This window comes from Hirsutella rhossiliensis (assembly GCF_020360975.1).
Source record: "Hirsutella rhossiliensis strain HR02 chromosome Unknown scaffold00004, whole genome shotgun sequence".
NCBI lineage: Eukaryota > Fungi > Ascomycota > Sordariomycetes > Hypocreales > Ophiocordycipitaceae > Hirsutella > Hirsutella rhossiliensis.
In genome coordinates, this window is record NW_025408670.1 from 930,399 (window position 1) to 946,160 (window position 15,762).

Consider the following 15,762-nt stretch of genomic DNA (forward strand, 5'->3'; position numbering starts at 1 on the left):
CGTTACGGGACCTAAGCGTAATTAAACCGGAGCACCCTATAATAATAGTAAGGGACTTTAATATCTACTACCCGCTCTAAGATAGATATAATAGAACCTTAGACGGGGCGATATAACTTATATAGGAGGCGATAAGACTATAACTCGAACTCGCTACCTTAAGAGGGGAGTATATAAGATTTTTCTATAGCTAAAAAGATAGCACTATCGACCTAGCTTAGGCAACGCTAGAGACTAAGATATAGTATACCGGGCCCAACCTAGACCTATCTAGGTTAGACTATATCCCTTAGACTATTATACTATAGGTTAATACCTAGGCCTAGGCGCCTAAACTAGCCCTAAGGTAGAAAGAAGTAGAAGTAAAGCTAGTTAAAGCTAAGACTATATCTTAGCTAAGGCTATTTTAGCTAACGCTCTAAACGCCTAAGGATATCGACCGGGACCTAGACTATATCTTTACTACCTTTATATAGATCGCGAAAGCTATAGTTCTATACTAAGGGCGAGCATTACCTAGGGGCAACGTATAGTTTACCCTAGAGGTAGGAAGGGTAATAAGGGAAGCTAAGAAGGCAAGGAGGAAGTATAGGCGAGAAAGGAGTAAGGCGAACTAAGAAGACCTATACGAGGCGACTATAGCTTAGAAGTAGACCGTCCGCGAGGCGAGGAGGGCCTACTAGCGCGAGTTCCTAGAGGAATTTAGCGCGGATAATACTAAGCTCTAGAATATAGAGAGGTAGGCTAGACTCCGTAGTAGGCTACTATTAAAACTAACCTATATCCCGCCGCTAGTTAAGGAGGGCGAGGACCGACTAATAGAAACCTTCGAAGGGAAGGCCTAGATACTAGCCGCTAAGTTCTTCCTACTAAAGGCTAGCACGACTTAAGGGCTACCCCGGCCTATAGCTAAGGCGACCCTTATAGTTAACTAATAGATCTAACTAGCCGACGTTACGGCAGCGCTAAGTAAGATAGTAAGCTAGAAAGCGGTAGGACTAGACGGCGTCCCCCTAAGGTTTATTAAGAAGTACGGACTAGCCCTAGTCTAGCGACTAGCTATAATCTTTAACGCTTATACCTAACTTTTATATTTCCTAGGCCGGTTCTATAGCGCGAACGTAGTAGTAATTTAAAAGCCTAGTAAGAGGCTAGAAGCCTACCGTATAGTAGGGGGATAGAGACCTATTTCCCTCCTACTTATAGTAGGGAAAGTACTTAAGTAGATACTAGCCTAAAGGATCGCGGGGGTAGCGGAAGCGAACGATATCCTACTAGAAGGATAAATAAGGAATAGGAGGGAACGCTTTATAGAGGCGGCGATCCTACTAGTAACGGAACTAGTACGTACGACCTAGGCCTATAAGGGCATCGTATCGTTCCTATAGCTAGATATTAAGAGCGTATTTAATATAGTTAACTATAATAAGCTTATAAGGGAACTAAAGCTTAGGGGATACCCTAGATAGCTTATAAGCTTAATATAGAGCTTTATAAGTAATAGAAGATCGACCTTTTACTTTAATAGGAGGACCTCGGAACTAACTTAGGTGCTATCGGGAGTCCCCTAAGGCTCCCCCTTATCCCCGATCCTATTCCTATACTATATAACCCCCTTATACGAAAGGCTTAGTATAATATATAGTATTTATACTATTAGCTTTACCGACGATATAAATATAGTTAGTATTAGACCTAATAAGGCTACTATAGTAGCGCGCTTAGAGGAGGCCTAGAAGGTATACGCGGAGTAAGCGACTAAGTTCGCGGTTACTTTTAAACTATTAAAAAGCGAGTTAATATACTTTATATAGAGGAGATAAGCAATAACGATACCGGTTAGCCTTAAGGCTAATATAGTAATACCGGTCTAAGAGGCCCGCCTACTAAGGGTTTAGGTATATCGGAAATTATATTAAAAGGCGTACCTAAAATAGCTTTAAGTAAAGATAAAGCGCTAAACTATAGCCCTAATCGGGCTCGTAGCGTCTACGTAGGGCTATACCCTACCGCGCGCTAGGGAAGTCTATAGTAAGGTAATCCGGTCCCTAATCTCTTATACTATAGTTATATTCTATAAGATAACGCCTATAGGGGGGAAACTATATAGGATCGCGCGGGACCTAGTACGGGACTAGTTAGCTTACCTCCGAGTAATAATAGGTGCCTACCGCGCGACCCTAGTTTACTAAGTAAAAGCGGAAGCGTAGGTGCCCTTAATTAACCTCTACCTAAACTAAAGAATAACGGATACCCTCTAGAGGCTAAAAGACTTAGGGCTCCTAGGCTAAATTTAACGCGCGTTTAATACGGTCGCGGATATACTTAAGAGGAGGCAACGCTAGAGGGAGAGTAGGCCCCCGGCGGCGCTACTACCTAGTAGGCCCCCCCTCGCGGAGGAGATAAGGGGGGTCTAGAGCTAGATAGGATCGGACGACCTCTTAGATAAAGCTAAGTTACTTAAAAGGCTAAATAAGGAATAGGCCGCTTAGTAGAACGCTAAGGAAGACGCGATCTAATAATACTAGACTACCCTCTACCCCGCTAACTTCCCGCTATAGTTTAATAAGGTAATAACGCTAGATCGCTATAAGGGCCTCCCTAAGTATATTAGCACGGTAATTACTTAGATATATATAGGAAAGATTAAGCTTAACGACTTCCTCTTTAACTAATAGGTCCCTAGCGTAGTCTTACTAATATATACCTATAGATAAAAATAAGATACTATCTACTATATAATAATCGACTACCTATTAACGGAAGAGGCGAGGGAGTCCCTCTTAATACGGGCCTAGAACGTAGGCGACGTAAGAGTAGGCTTCTAAGGGAAAAAGATAGTAGCGCCGCTAGCGTAATAGCTCCTCTACTTAAGTAGGCTCCGCTAGTTTAACCTAGCTTAGAGGCTATACGTAGATAAGCCGGATAATAAGACCGAGGTCGCGCCGGAGATAGAGCGGCCCTAACTAAGACTACCCTAGCTAACTACTTCCCTTACTAAGGCGACCTAAGAAAGGGAGAGGACTTACGATAATAGGACTATAGTATTAGCCGAACTAAACCTAGACTAGGTATATACCTCGCTACTTAGACTACGGACTAAATAGAACTAACGAGACCTAACTATACTAGCCTTAATAGCTATAAAATAAGACCTACTACTAAAAGACTATAACTAAATAAGACCCGACCTAAAACTAAACTAAGATAGAGCCGATAACTAGCCCTTAAACTACGACCTTAGCTTAACTTATTAGTAGCGATATCCGCCTCGCTATCGCGATAGGAATAATAGGACCCCCTTAAAGTAGTACGCGGAGTATAAGAGGGAGTAACCTAGGACTTACGAGGAGTATAGGGACTACTATTACTATAAGAAGCCTAATAACGGCTAGCCGGGCCCGACCCTAAACCTAAACCGGAGCTAGCCTAGACGGCTAGCTTATAAGATAAAGTAACGACCGGGGTCTATACTAAGGTAGGACTTACTCTAGCGGCGGCATAGAGGCGTTCGCTATAGCCTATACTTATAAGAGTCTTTAACTATTATAGGTTATAGGCTTAGGCTATAGCCTAAGCCGTATAGTTACGTACGGAGGGCCGGATCCTATACGTATATATACGGGCCAGCCGCGTATAGGAGAGCTCTATATAGCTTATTAATATTATCCTACGGACGGCACCTACGCGCACGCCTCTACCTACTCCGTAATAGTATAAGCTATTAATTAATAAATCTAATAGATATCTCTCCGGAGAGGGCGCCTCCCCCTTAAGGAAGCACTCCGCCCCTCCCTAGACGGATAGGAAGTATCGTAGCTATCCTAGAAGCGATTAAAAGCACGACGGCTAGCGAGAAGGACGAGGTTCTCGCTATACTAAGGGAGCCGTCTACGAGACCGGCTTTAACCCCTACGACCTCCGTAACGCTAGTTACGGCGGCGATACTACTATCGAGGAAGCCGCTCCCTTAGCCGACTTAGGACGGTAAGCTAGAGTCCTTTTACTTCTTCCTTAGCTAGCTATAGACGAAGTTTATAACTAACGAGAAATAGGGCCTAAATAGCTATCGCGATATAGCGTAGTATTCGCTCCTCTATACGCTACTAGAGCCCTAGATACGGCGGATCTCCGGATTCTAGGATAAGGGCGGCCCCGGGGGTAGACGCGACCTATAAGACTTCTTCTAATACCTTATATATACGTTCGGCAACGTATAGGAGTAGGAGAAGGCGTAAGATAGGCTATAGACCCTTAAGTAAAGAGACGGATAAACCTTTAGCGAATTCCTTCCCGATTTTAAAGAGACGCTCTTACGGGCAGCGGGGACTACGGTATAGGAAGATAGCGTAAAGCTTATATAGCTACGGAATTCGATTACGCCGGCCCTATAAGAGCTACTTATCCCCGTAATTATACTTACTAACTATAGTAAGTACGTAAGCCGGTTAATAAAGGTAGCTTAGGGCTATAAGTAGACGCCGCGTTTCTAGAAGCTCCGTAAGCGTACGCCGTATAGCGGCGATAGGATCACCGCCCCTCTATAAGATAAATAACCGGCTATCGATATAGATAGGGATACCTTAATATCGGCTACCCGTATAGACCGGGCTAGACGCGGTAAGAAGACGCCGTCGACTACCCCCTATACCGCCCTATACTCTAAGCAGCGGGCGAAGTAGGTAACGAGCGAGGAAATCGGGAAGAGAAAGGCTAACGGCCGCTGCCTACGTTACGGAGTATCTATATACTTTATATTAAAATGCCCCTTCCTTTTAGCTAAGCGGCCTATAGCGGTTTAAGTAGCGAAGATAGAACCGCTCCTTACTTTAGACGATAAGGAGGACTCTACCCCCCTAGGCCTAGAGGAAAAAGAGTAGCTCCGGAGTAAAGATAGGCTTTAGAGCCTTAATTACTAGTACTAGTAAAGGAGAAGGAAGAATTATCCGCCCGTATAAAAGAGGAGCCTACTTTAATATAGGTTATAATTAATAACTCCTTGCCCGTTACTACCCTTATAGACAAGGGCTACTAGTACTACGCCGTAGTTAATAAGGCGCTTACGCGAGAGATATAAGTGCTAGTAGAAAAGATCGCCCTAAGGCGAGTAAAGGGCGCCTTAGGCGCGATAGAAGGTACGGTAATTAAGGGTATTACGTAGCTAGCTATAGAGGTCGACGGTTACTATAAGCTTATTATAGCTTATATAATCCCTTAACTAGAGTTTCCCTTAATCCTCGGGAAACCTTAGTTATTATATATAGAGTTATACTTAGTTCCGTACTAAAGGAAGCTATAGTTTAGGCCTACGTAACGGTAGGTCTGCTATAACGACGGTTCTATAAGCGTAGGACTAAGCGTACGAGCTTTATACTTAGTATAAGAAGTCCTTACCTCTATCTTTATAGGAACCGTGCGACGGGTAGAGCGGGGGTAAGGCCGGGCAGCGGCTAACGTAGCGGTCTACGTAGTTAGCCTAGCGGATATCGATAAGGCCCTCCGGATAAAGAAGCTAAAGTCGCCCTCTAAGCTATAGTAATAGATACCGGAGCGCTTTTACGACCTCCTACCGCTATTTAAGTCCTAGGAAGTAAATAAGCTTAACCTATATAAGCCGGGGGTAGACTATAGGATCGTACTCTATACTAATAAGAAGGGGTAGGAACTACTTATACTATTTAGACCGCTATATAGTATATTATACGTAGAGCTGCTAGTACTAAAGAAGACGCTAAGGGACCTCTTAGATAAGGGTTTTATTTAAGTAAGTAGCTCTAAAGTAAGAGCGCTAGTCTTATTCGTGCGTAAACTAAGGGGCGGGATACGGTTTTATTATAACTATAAGGCCTTAAACGCAATTATAAGGCCGGACCGCTACCCCTTACCCTTAATCTCGGATACGCTCTATAACCTTTTAAAGGCGAAGTAGTTTACGAAGCTAGATATAAAATAGGCGTTCTATAAGGTATAGATCTTAGAGGGTAACGAGTAAAAGATAGCGTTCTATATACGCTATAGCTTATTCGAGTAGCTTATAACGCCCTTTAGCCTCTTAAGAGCGCCCGCTACCTTCTAGCGTTATATTAATAACGTACTTTAGGACTTCCTCGACGAGTTCGCCTCTATATATATAGATAATATCCTTATCTATACGAGCGGCTCCTATAAGGACTATATATAGAAAGTACGGAGGGTCCTAGAGCGCCTCTAACTTTATAGGCTCTACCTTAACCTAGATAAGTACGAATTCGGGGTTAAGAGGGTTAAGTACCTAGGCTTTATTATCTACGTAAGCGTAGGTATATAAGCGGACCCCGTAAAGATCTAGGCGATTTAGGACTAAGCTGCCCTAACTATATAAATAGGCGTATAGAGCTTCCTTAGGTTCGCGAACTATTATAGGATATTTATTAAGGGCTTCTCTTATATTATAATACTATTAAACGAGATTACCGGAAAGTAAACCGCTTTTTACTAAGGGCCTATATAGGAAGGAGCGTTCCGTACGCTTAAGGACCTATTCTCTTAAGCCCTAGTACTACTCTAATAGGACTTCGACTAGTCTACGTTAGTTAAAGCGGACTATAGCGGCTAGGCACTTAAAGGAACGCTCTCCTAGGAGGTAAACGGGCGGAAGTAACTAGTAGCGTTCTACTCCTATAAGCTAACCTTAGCGGAGCGGAATTACGCTATTTACGATAAGGAGATACTAGCGATTATTAGCTACCTCGAGTAATAGTAAGCGGAGCTCCGGAGCTATAAGAGCTTCGAGGTTCTTATAGACTATAGGAACCTCGAGTACTTTATAACTCGCTAGCACCTCTTAGAGCGGTAAGCCTACTAAGCGGAGTATCTCTTACGCTTTAACTTCTCGATTAAGTACCGCCTTAGGCGGGACTCCGCGGTCCTAGACGCGCTTTCCTAGAGGGATTAAGACCGGCTAACGGGAGTAGATATTAAGGCCTAGGATCTATAGCTTATCCTATAGGAAGTACTATAGACTTATATAGGAGCTTCCCTAGTAGAGGAAGATATAGTATTAGCGAATAAGCTTCCCCCCGCGCCTTTACCTTAGTCTAGCGAGGAGGGATAGACCGGCCTAGGGGCGCGCGCGGCGAGAGTATTCTAAGATAAGGCCCTTTAACGCTTATAGGATAGGATAGCGGCTCTAGACCGTACCTACGAGGGCATACGCTACGCCGTTAAGTCCGGCGCTCGACGCTTAGATCTAAAGCTAAAGCTAAAGGTATAGGTAGCCGACTACTATATCGACCTACGGGGGCATCTACGCTAGCGGGGGAGACTATAGGTACCGGGCGCACTATATACTATAGAAGCTAAGGAGAAAGAGGGACCGCTAAAGCTAGATAAATAGAACGAGCTCTAAGGGAGGCTAGTCTAACTTATCTATAACTCTAGCGTCGTAGGTTACTTAGGTAGATAGGGCATAGTAGTAGGCCTTACGAGGGACTTTTACTAGCCCTTCTTATAGTACTACGTTTATCGCTTCCTTTATAACTATAATATCTACGGCCGTATAAAGATCTAAAGGGCGTAGCTTAAGGGGCTACTTAAGTAGCTTCTAGTACCCGACTAGTTCTATATATATATATAGATAGACTTTATAATAGACCTCCTACTTATAGAGGGCGGTAACTACTATATATAGGTAATTAAGGACCGACTTAATAAGTCTATAGTATTAAAGCCGATACTATCTATAGATATAGAGTCCTACGTAGAGCGCTTCCTATAGTACTAGGCCCGCTTATATAGCTAGCTAGCCTCTATTATAAGCGATAGGGGATCGAATTAAACTAGCCGCTTTTAGTAGCACCTATACTAGCTACTTTAGATTATATAGCTACTTAGCACGGTATATTACTTATAGACTAACGGAGGGCCTAAGAGGGTTAACTAGGAGGCGTAGGCTTACCTATAGGCTATTATAGCCCGTAACTAAGTAGACTAAGACTAGTAGCTCCCCGCGGCCTAACTTACGTTAAATAGTAAACTATATACCTCTATTAAGATAGCCCTTTTCTTTATAACGTATAGCTTCGAACTACCCTTACTAGTTCCCTTTACCGTAGACGTAGTAGCGGAGTAGTATAGTAATTCGTTACTAGAGGGCCACGCCTCCGCGTTTATACGAAAGCTATAGGAGACTATAGATTATTGCTAATCCGCGATAGCCGCCGCGGCGTAAGATTAAGAGCGGCACGCTAATAAGACTAGGGCCCTAGTAGATAGGTTCGCGGTAAGAGATAAGGTATAGCTAGACCTCCGTAACTATAGGTCGGCACGACTAAAGAAGAAGCTTAACTAGCTATACGCGAAGTTTACGGTATAGAGGGTTATTAGCCCGTAGGTTATAGAGCTCGATAGTCTCCTAATAGGGGTCTATAATAAGATTAATATAGACCTCCTTCGTAGAGCCTCCTTTAACCCGCTGCCCGGATAAGAAGTAGCGGACGCCTAACTACCTATAATTAAGGTAAAGGGAGAGGATAAGTTTAAGGTTAAAGAGATATAGGCCGCGCGCTAGAAAAAGGTTAGTAGGGGGAAACGCCGGGAGGTCCTCGTTAAGTAGCGTAGGTATCTTAACCCTATATAGGAACCCGTATATAAGTTTACGGGAACTATAGCCCTCGATAAGTTTAAAGCCTTATTCAGAATAGTAGACGAGAATAACGGACTAGCGGACTACCGATAGTAGCCTAAGCTAGGACTATAAAGTAGGTAAAGTAGAGTAGGTAGTTACGATAACGCGAGCGTAATTATATAAGCGGAGATAAAAATAGCGTTTATTTTAGGGCAGAGCCCCTAGACTACCTAGACCTACTCCTCGTCCTTATCGTCGTTCTTATCCTTATCCTCGTCGTCCTCCTCTACCTTATTAATAGCGGCGGCGCTCTCTAAGGCGCTTAGGCGGCCCTCTAGGCCCGCGAGCTAGTTAGCGGTAGCGGCGGCTCCGGGGGCTCCGGGGGCGGGGGGGGCCCGGCTAGCAGTAGCAGCGGGGGCGGCGGCGGGAATAGCTAAGGGGACCGCCGATAGGGCGACGGAGGCAGTATCCCTAGTGCCGGGAGAGTTAGTAGCGGAAGTAAAAGAGCTAGATAAGAGGAACTTACTTAGGGACGAGGCCCTAGCGCTCGAGGGCGCGGAGATTGCGGTAGGCGGCGGCGGCGGCGGTAAGGCGCTTCTTAGTAGCCCCCCGTGCCTACCCGTGCGCGCCGGCCTTCTAAGCCGACGCCGTAGCGAGCAAGATAGGAGGCGCCGCCTTATAGGCGCGGCCGGCACGCGCGTACTAATAATAACTACCGCTACGGCGGCGCCCGACTTAGTCGGCGTAGGGGAGCTCCTACGACGCGCACCGTATATAGGGGGCTACGCGGGCGGCTCCGGCCTATACTTAGCGTTTATACTTTAAGAAGTTAGCGGAAAATAGCTACTACGCTTACTAAGTAGCGGACTTACGGGGGTAGTAATAGCGGAGGCGGGGGCAAAGGGGCCGGGCGTTACGGCCGGCGGCGGGGACGGCGTCGTTACCCGGAAGGGCGACGTAAGGGCGGCTAGCGTAGTAGAGGTAGAGGCGGCGGCGGTAGGCGCGGTCGCGGGGGCGCGGGCAGGAGCAGCGGTAGCGGCGGAGCCGTCGTCGGCCGTACCTAGCACGGCGTCGACGAACGACTCCGCACGCTCCGAGAAGGAGGAAGCGGGGGAGGGGGAGGTAGATATATCTATCGCGGAAGTTAGTATTACGGATTACGGCCTCCCGCTCTATAAGGCGGAGAACTTACTAGTTAAAATTATTATTATTAGGGCTATTATTACTACTATAGCTATTACTACGAGTATACGTTAATAAAGCGGCCTATATAGCTAGGAACGAACTAACGCCTTAGGTAGAGCGGAACTTACCTATTACTACTACTACTATAGTTAAAAAAGGAGGAGAAAGAAAGGAAGGAAGAAGGGGGGGATACCGCCTTATATACCCCTAGGTAGAGGAGGCTGCCTAAGGCCGAGGGGACGGGTAACCTAAGGCTTACGTAGGTCTAGGCCGGCCGCCGGCTACCTAAGGGCGTATATAATAGGTTGCGCCCCTATTTAAACGGCTAGCCGGCCGATAAGTATAGAGCCCGGTTCTAGCTGCCCGGGCTAATAGGCGCGGGGATAATAGGGCTAGTAGGGCTAGCACGATTAACGGAAAAGGGTAGGGTAGAGCTAGCGGTATAGGCCCTATAGTACGGAAGCCGTTAATAGGGCAACGCCGCGCCGCGCTTAAGGGAGGGCATTATATAAGAGTCTTTAACTATTATAGGTTATAGGCTTAGGCTACGGCCTAAGCTATATAGTTACGTGCGGAGGGCCGGATCCTATATATATATATACGGGCTAGCCGTATATAGGAGAGCTCTATATAGCTTATTAATATTATCCTATAGACCATACCTACGCGCACGCCTCTACCTACTCTATAATAATACTATAACTATAGATTTAATCGATATTAAGACTAGCGACGATCTTAGCCGGGACTAAACCGCGACGACTATAAATACGCTACTAAATAAAGTTAGGAGCGCTAATAAGGTCGCTAGGCGATATAAAACGGGGACGCTTTAGGGCGGGTTTAGCGATAAGAGAACTACCGAGCTATAGCTCGGTATCGGAACCGATAGCGGGCGATAAGGCGGGCTCCTATACTAGCTTTAGGACGACTACGGGTATAGGGACGGCGACGGTCTCCCTAGCCTTAGCCTTAGATAGAGCTATAGACGAGGTAGCTACCTTACCCTTACCCTTACCCTTCCTTTTATTAAAAGGGGCTAGGGCCGGACTAGGGCTAAGAAGATTAAAACTACCGTTATCCCTACTATTAAGACTATCGCTAGCAATAAGATAGAAATAGTTAGCGAGATCGTTAACCGCTATAAGAGTCTTTTAAGTAACTAAGAGCGACTTAGGCCTAACCTAGGCTAAGGTCTTAATAGTATCGCTAAACTTACTTAGGTGCTTCTCTAAGGACTTATATATATAGTAGGTATTATCTATAAAACGGGTAAAAGCTAAGGCGAGCGTCTCGATATTCTTAGCGACTATAGCCGGACTAAGGGTAGACTCGTTTAACGCGCCCTTACCCTTAGCGGCGGGGGCCTTCCGACTAGCGCGGATATAGGTTTCTAGAGCAGCGCGGTAAAGGCGCTCCTATACCGAGCCCTTAATAAGAGAGAGGCGGTCGACCTTAGACTAAGCCTAGTATAGAGTATAGGCGGCCTCCTCGCCCTTAAAGGTAATCTAAGATATAGATTAGTACTAAACTTAGACCGTACTATAGTAGGAAGGGGTTACTTACCCGGTAATAGGACTAGTTAGAGTTAGCGTAAGCGATATATACTTTAGCCTTTACGGCTAGTAAAGTTAGTAAAAAGTACTAGAAGTAAGACCGGCCTAGGAAAGGAGTAGGACTAATACTTATAGGACTAGTTTTAATAGCCTACGAAGGACTTATAGGTAAGCTCGCTAGTAAGGCGCCCGATATACGTAAAATATAAGATAGAGCGCTCCGATCCTACTATAGTAGCGACTTTCTTATAAGGAGGGGGTTTTATAGGAGGTAAACCGCTACTACCTAAGTTAGCTTCTTAGTTAGATATTGCGAAACGATAGCGAACGAACTTAATATAGTGCTAGTAAGACCTAGGATATAGAGATAAGGCGGGTAAGAAACCGGGGCTTCTAAAGGAGAGGGTAGATAGAGAGGTAGGGGGAGGTAGGTATAAAACTAAGGGGAGAGGGCAGGTATATATATACGCGAGCCGGGCGCGCGAAATTAGTAACCACGCGCTAGATAGTAAATATAAGCCGCCGCGCCCCTAATTAGGAAGCTGCGTAGCTAGATAGAAACCGATTTTCGATTAGCGGAGCCGGCCGACTAAATTTCGATTAGCCGGCCCTACCTAGGAGCGACCTATACTAGCGCCCGGCCCGGCAACCGGATAGTACCTGCCCTACTAACTAATAGACTAATAGGCTAACGCGTACGCGGCTACGCGGTAGCGACGCGGGAGCTAAGGAGAATAAAGGTGCCCGCGAGCCGGGCCCCTAGAGAAAGACTACTGCCTATAACCCTAGGCCTAGGCTAGTAAGCCCGGGCCGCGGCCGCTTAGGATAGTAGCGGCTACGGCCTAAGAGGGCCTACGCCGAAGAGTAAATACGCGGGAGGAGCCTATAGTAGCTAGCGTAAATTTTATATATACTACTACTATAACCTCGTTTAAGGCGGACCCATACTAAAAGAGGGGAGGGTTTTCCCCTAGGCACTTTAGTTTTTCCCTCCTATTTAATACCGAAGTTTTAGATACCTTTAGCTAGGTCCCTAGTATAATCTTAATAATAATAATATATATTTTATATATATTTTATTTTACTAGGATAGGCTTATCTTAACCCTCTTCTCTTAAAGGAAGGTATAGATATTTAGTAAAGGTCTTTATCTTTAAGGGTTATTCCCTTAAACTATATTATAAAGCCTCTTTTTACTAGCTTATTTTATAGAGCCTCCTTATACCTATTATTTCTTTATAATAGTAAAATAGGAATATAAGGGTATATTCTTATAGCCTCCCTTAAAGAGTACTAAGTAAATAGTGCTCTTTACTAGTTATTCCTTTTATAGTAGAATTATCTATATTAAGAATAAGGTATATAATAGGAATATAAAGGAAAATTTTAAAACCCTTTCTAGGAAAAACCTTAGTAGGAAAAATCCTAGTTATAATTATAATTTTTTTTCCTTTTTTTAGGCAAACCTTTATAAGGAAAAAGCCTTATAAAGTTATTATAGGAAACCTTTAATAAGGAAAAACCCTATTTTTATAAGTTGTTTTTTATTAATAGGAAACCTTTTTAAAGGAAAAAGCCTATTAGTTATATATAGAAGAAAAGCTAAGAAAGCGAAAGATAAATAAAAAACCTTTATTAAAGGGATATAAGCTTTTTTTTTAAGGCTCTTTTAATTCCCTAAGGGAAAGAAGCTCTTAGAACTTTAAGAATTTTTCTCTTCTTAGTTCCTTAGTAAATATATCGGTAATATTATCTTCGGATTTAATATAGAAAATCCGAATCTTCTTTTCCCTAATATTTTCTTAGGTATAAAAGTAAGCAATATCTATATACTTTGTCTTTTTATAAAATTCCGGATTTTTAGCTAATTTAATAGCTACCTTATTATCTATTAAGATAGGAGGTATAGTTATTATAAAGTAGGTAGAGGCGTATATATAGGTGCTATCTATAAGATAATATTAATAAGCTATATAGAGCTCTTTTATACGCGGCTAGCCTATATATATACGTATAGGATCTAGCCCTTTATATATAATTATACGGCTTAGGCTATAGCCTAAGCCTATAACCTATAATAGTTAAAGACTCTTATATAATGCCCTCCCTTAAGCGCGGCGTAGCGCTGCCCTATTAATAGCTTCTATACTATTAGGCCTATACTACTAGCTCTACCCTACCCTTTCCTATTAATTATACTAGCCCTACTAGCCTTATTATCCCTATACTTATTAGCTTAGGTAGCCGGAACCTAGCTCTATACTTATTAGCCGGCTAGCCGTTTAAATAAGGGCGCAACCTATTATATACGCCCTTAAGTAGCCAGCGGCCGGCCTAGACCTACGTAAGCCTTAGGTTACCCGTCTCCTTAGCCTTAAGTAGCTTCCTCTATTAAAGGGTATATAAGGCGGTATCCCCCCCTTCCTCCTTCCCTTCCTTCTTTTCCTTCTTTAACTATAGTAATAGTAGTAATAAATAAGTTCCGCTTTACTTAAGGTATTAGTTCGTTCCTAGCTATATAAGCCGCTCTATTAACGTATACTTATAGTAATAGCTATAGTAGTAATAATAGCCTTAATAATAGCAATAATATTAATAACTTTAACTAGTAAGTTCCCCGCCCTATAGAGCGGGAGGCCGTAATCCGTAATATTAACTTCCGCGATAAATATATCTACCTCCCCCTCCCTTGCCTCCTTTTTCTTAGAGCGTATAGAGTCGTTCGTCGACGCCGTACTAAGCACGGCCGACGATAACTCCGCCGCTACCGCTACTCCTACCCGCGCCCCTACTACTACGCCTACCGCCGCCGCTACTACCTCCGCTACGCTAGCTACCCTTACGTCGCCCTTTAATATAACGACGCCGTCCCCGCCGCTACCTATAACGCCCGGCCCCTCGGCCCCCGCCTCTATCTCCGCTACCCCTATAAGTCCGTAGTTAAGCGAGCGTAATAGACGTCTTCCGCTAACTCCTTAAAGTATAAGCGCTAGGTCTAGGCCGGAGCCGCTCGCGCGGCCCCCTATATATAGTATACGTCGTAGGAGCTCCCTTACGCCGACTAGGTCGGGCGCCGCCGCAGCGGTAGTTATTACTAATATACGCGTGCCGGCCGCGCTTATAAGGCGGCGCCTCCTATCCTACTCGCTACGGCGTTAGCTTAAAAGGCCGGCGCGTATAGGTAGGCCTAGGGGGCTACTAAGAAGCGCCTTACCGCCGCCGTAGCCGCCTACCGTAACCTCTACGCCTTAGAGCGCTAGGGGCTTATCCCTAAGTAGGTTCTTCCCCCTCCGCTCTCCTACCTCCGCTACTAACTCTCCCGGTACTAGGGATACCGCCTCCGTCGCCTTATCGGCGATCCCTATAGCCGTGCCCGCCGCCGCCGCTACTACTACCCCTACCGCCGCCGCTAAAGCTAGCCGCCGCCCCTCCGCCCCTAGAGCCGCCGCCGCCGCCGACTAGCTTATAGGCCTAGAGGGCTAACTTAGCGCGCTAGAGAGCGCCGCCGCCGCTACTAAGAAGGAGGAGGGGGCCGATAAGGATAATAATAATAATAATAGTAAGGGCAAGGGTAATAATAAGGAATAAGCTTAGGAAGTTTAAGGGCTCTACCTTAAAATAAACGCTATTTTTATCTCTACTTATACTATTACGCTTATATCGCTATAATTACTTACTTTACTTTACTTATTTTATAGTCTTAGTCTAAGCTACTACTAGTAGTTTATTAGTTTATTATTTTTATCTACCGGTCTATATAAGGTCTCGAACTTATTAAGGGCTATAGCTCCTATAAACTTATATATAGGTTCCTATATAAGGTCGAGGTACCCGCGCTACTTAACGAGAACCTCTTAGTATATCCCCCGGCCTACCTTCCTTTAACGTATAGCCTCCTCGACCTTAAATTTATCGTCCCCCTCTACCTTAATTATAGGCGGTTAAGCGTCCGCTATTTCTTATCTAGGTAGTAAGTTAAAGGAGGCTTAGTAAAAGAGGTTAATATTAATCTTATTATAGACCCCTATTAAGAGACTATTAAGCTTAACTACCTATAAGCTAATAACCCTTTATATCGTAAACTTTATATATAGCTAGTTTAGTTTCTTTTTTAGTTATATTAACCTATAGTTATAGAGGTCGAGCTATACCTTATCTCCTACTATAAACCTATCCGCTAGTACCCTAGTTTTATTAGCGTGCCGCTCTTAATCCTACGCCGCCGCGGCTATCGCGGATTAATAGTATTCTATAGTTTCTTATAGCTTCTATATAAACGCGGAAGTATAGCTCTCTAGTAACGTACTACTATACTACTTTACTACTACGTTAGCGGTAAATAAGATTAAGGAGGGTAGCTTAAAGCCATGCGTTATAAAGAAAAGGGCTATTTAAATAGAGGATTATAGTTTACTA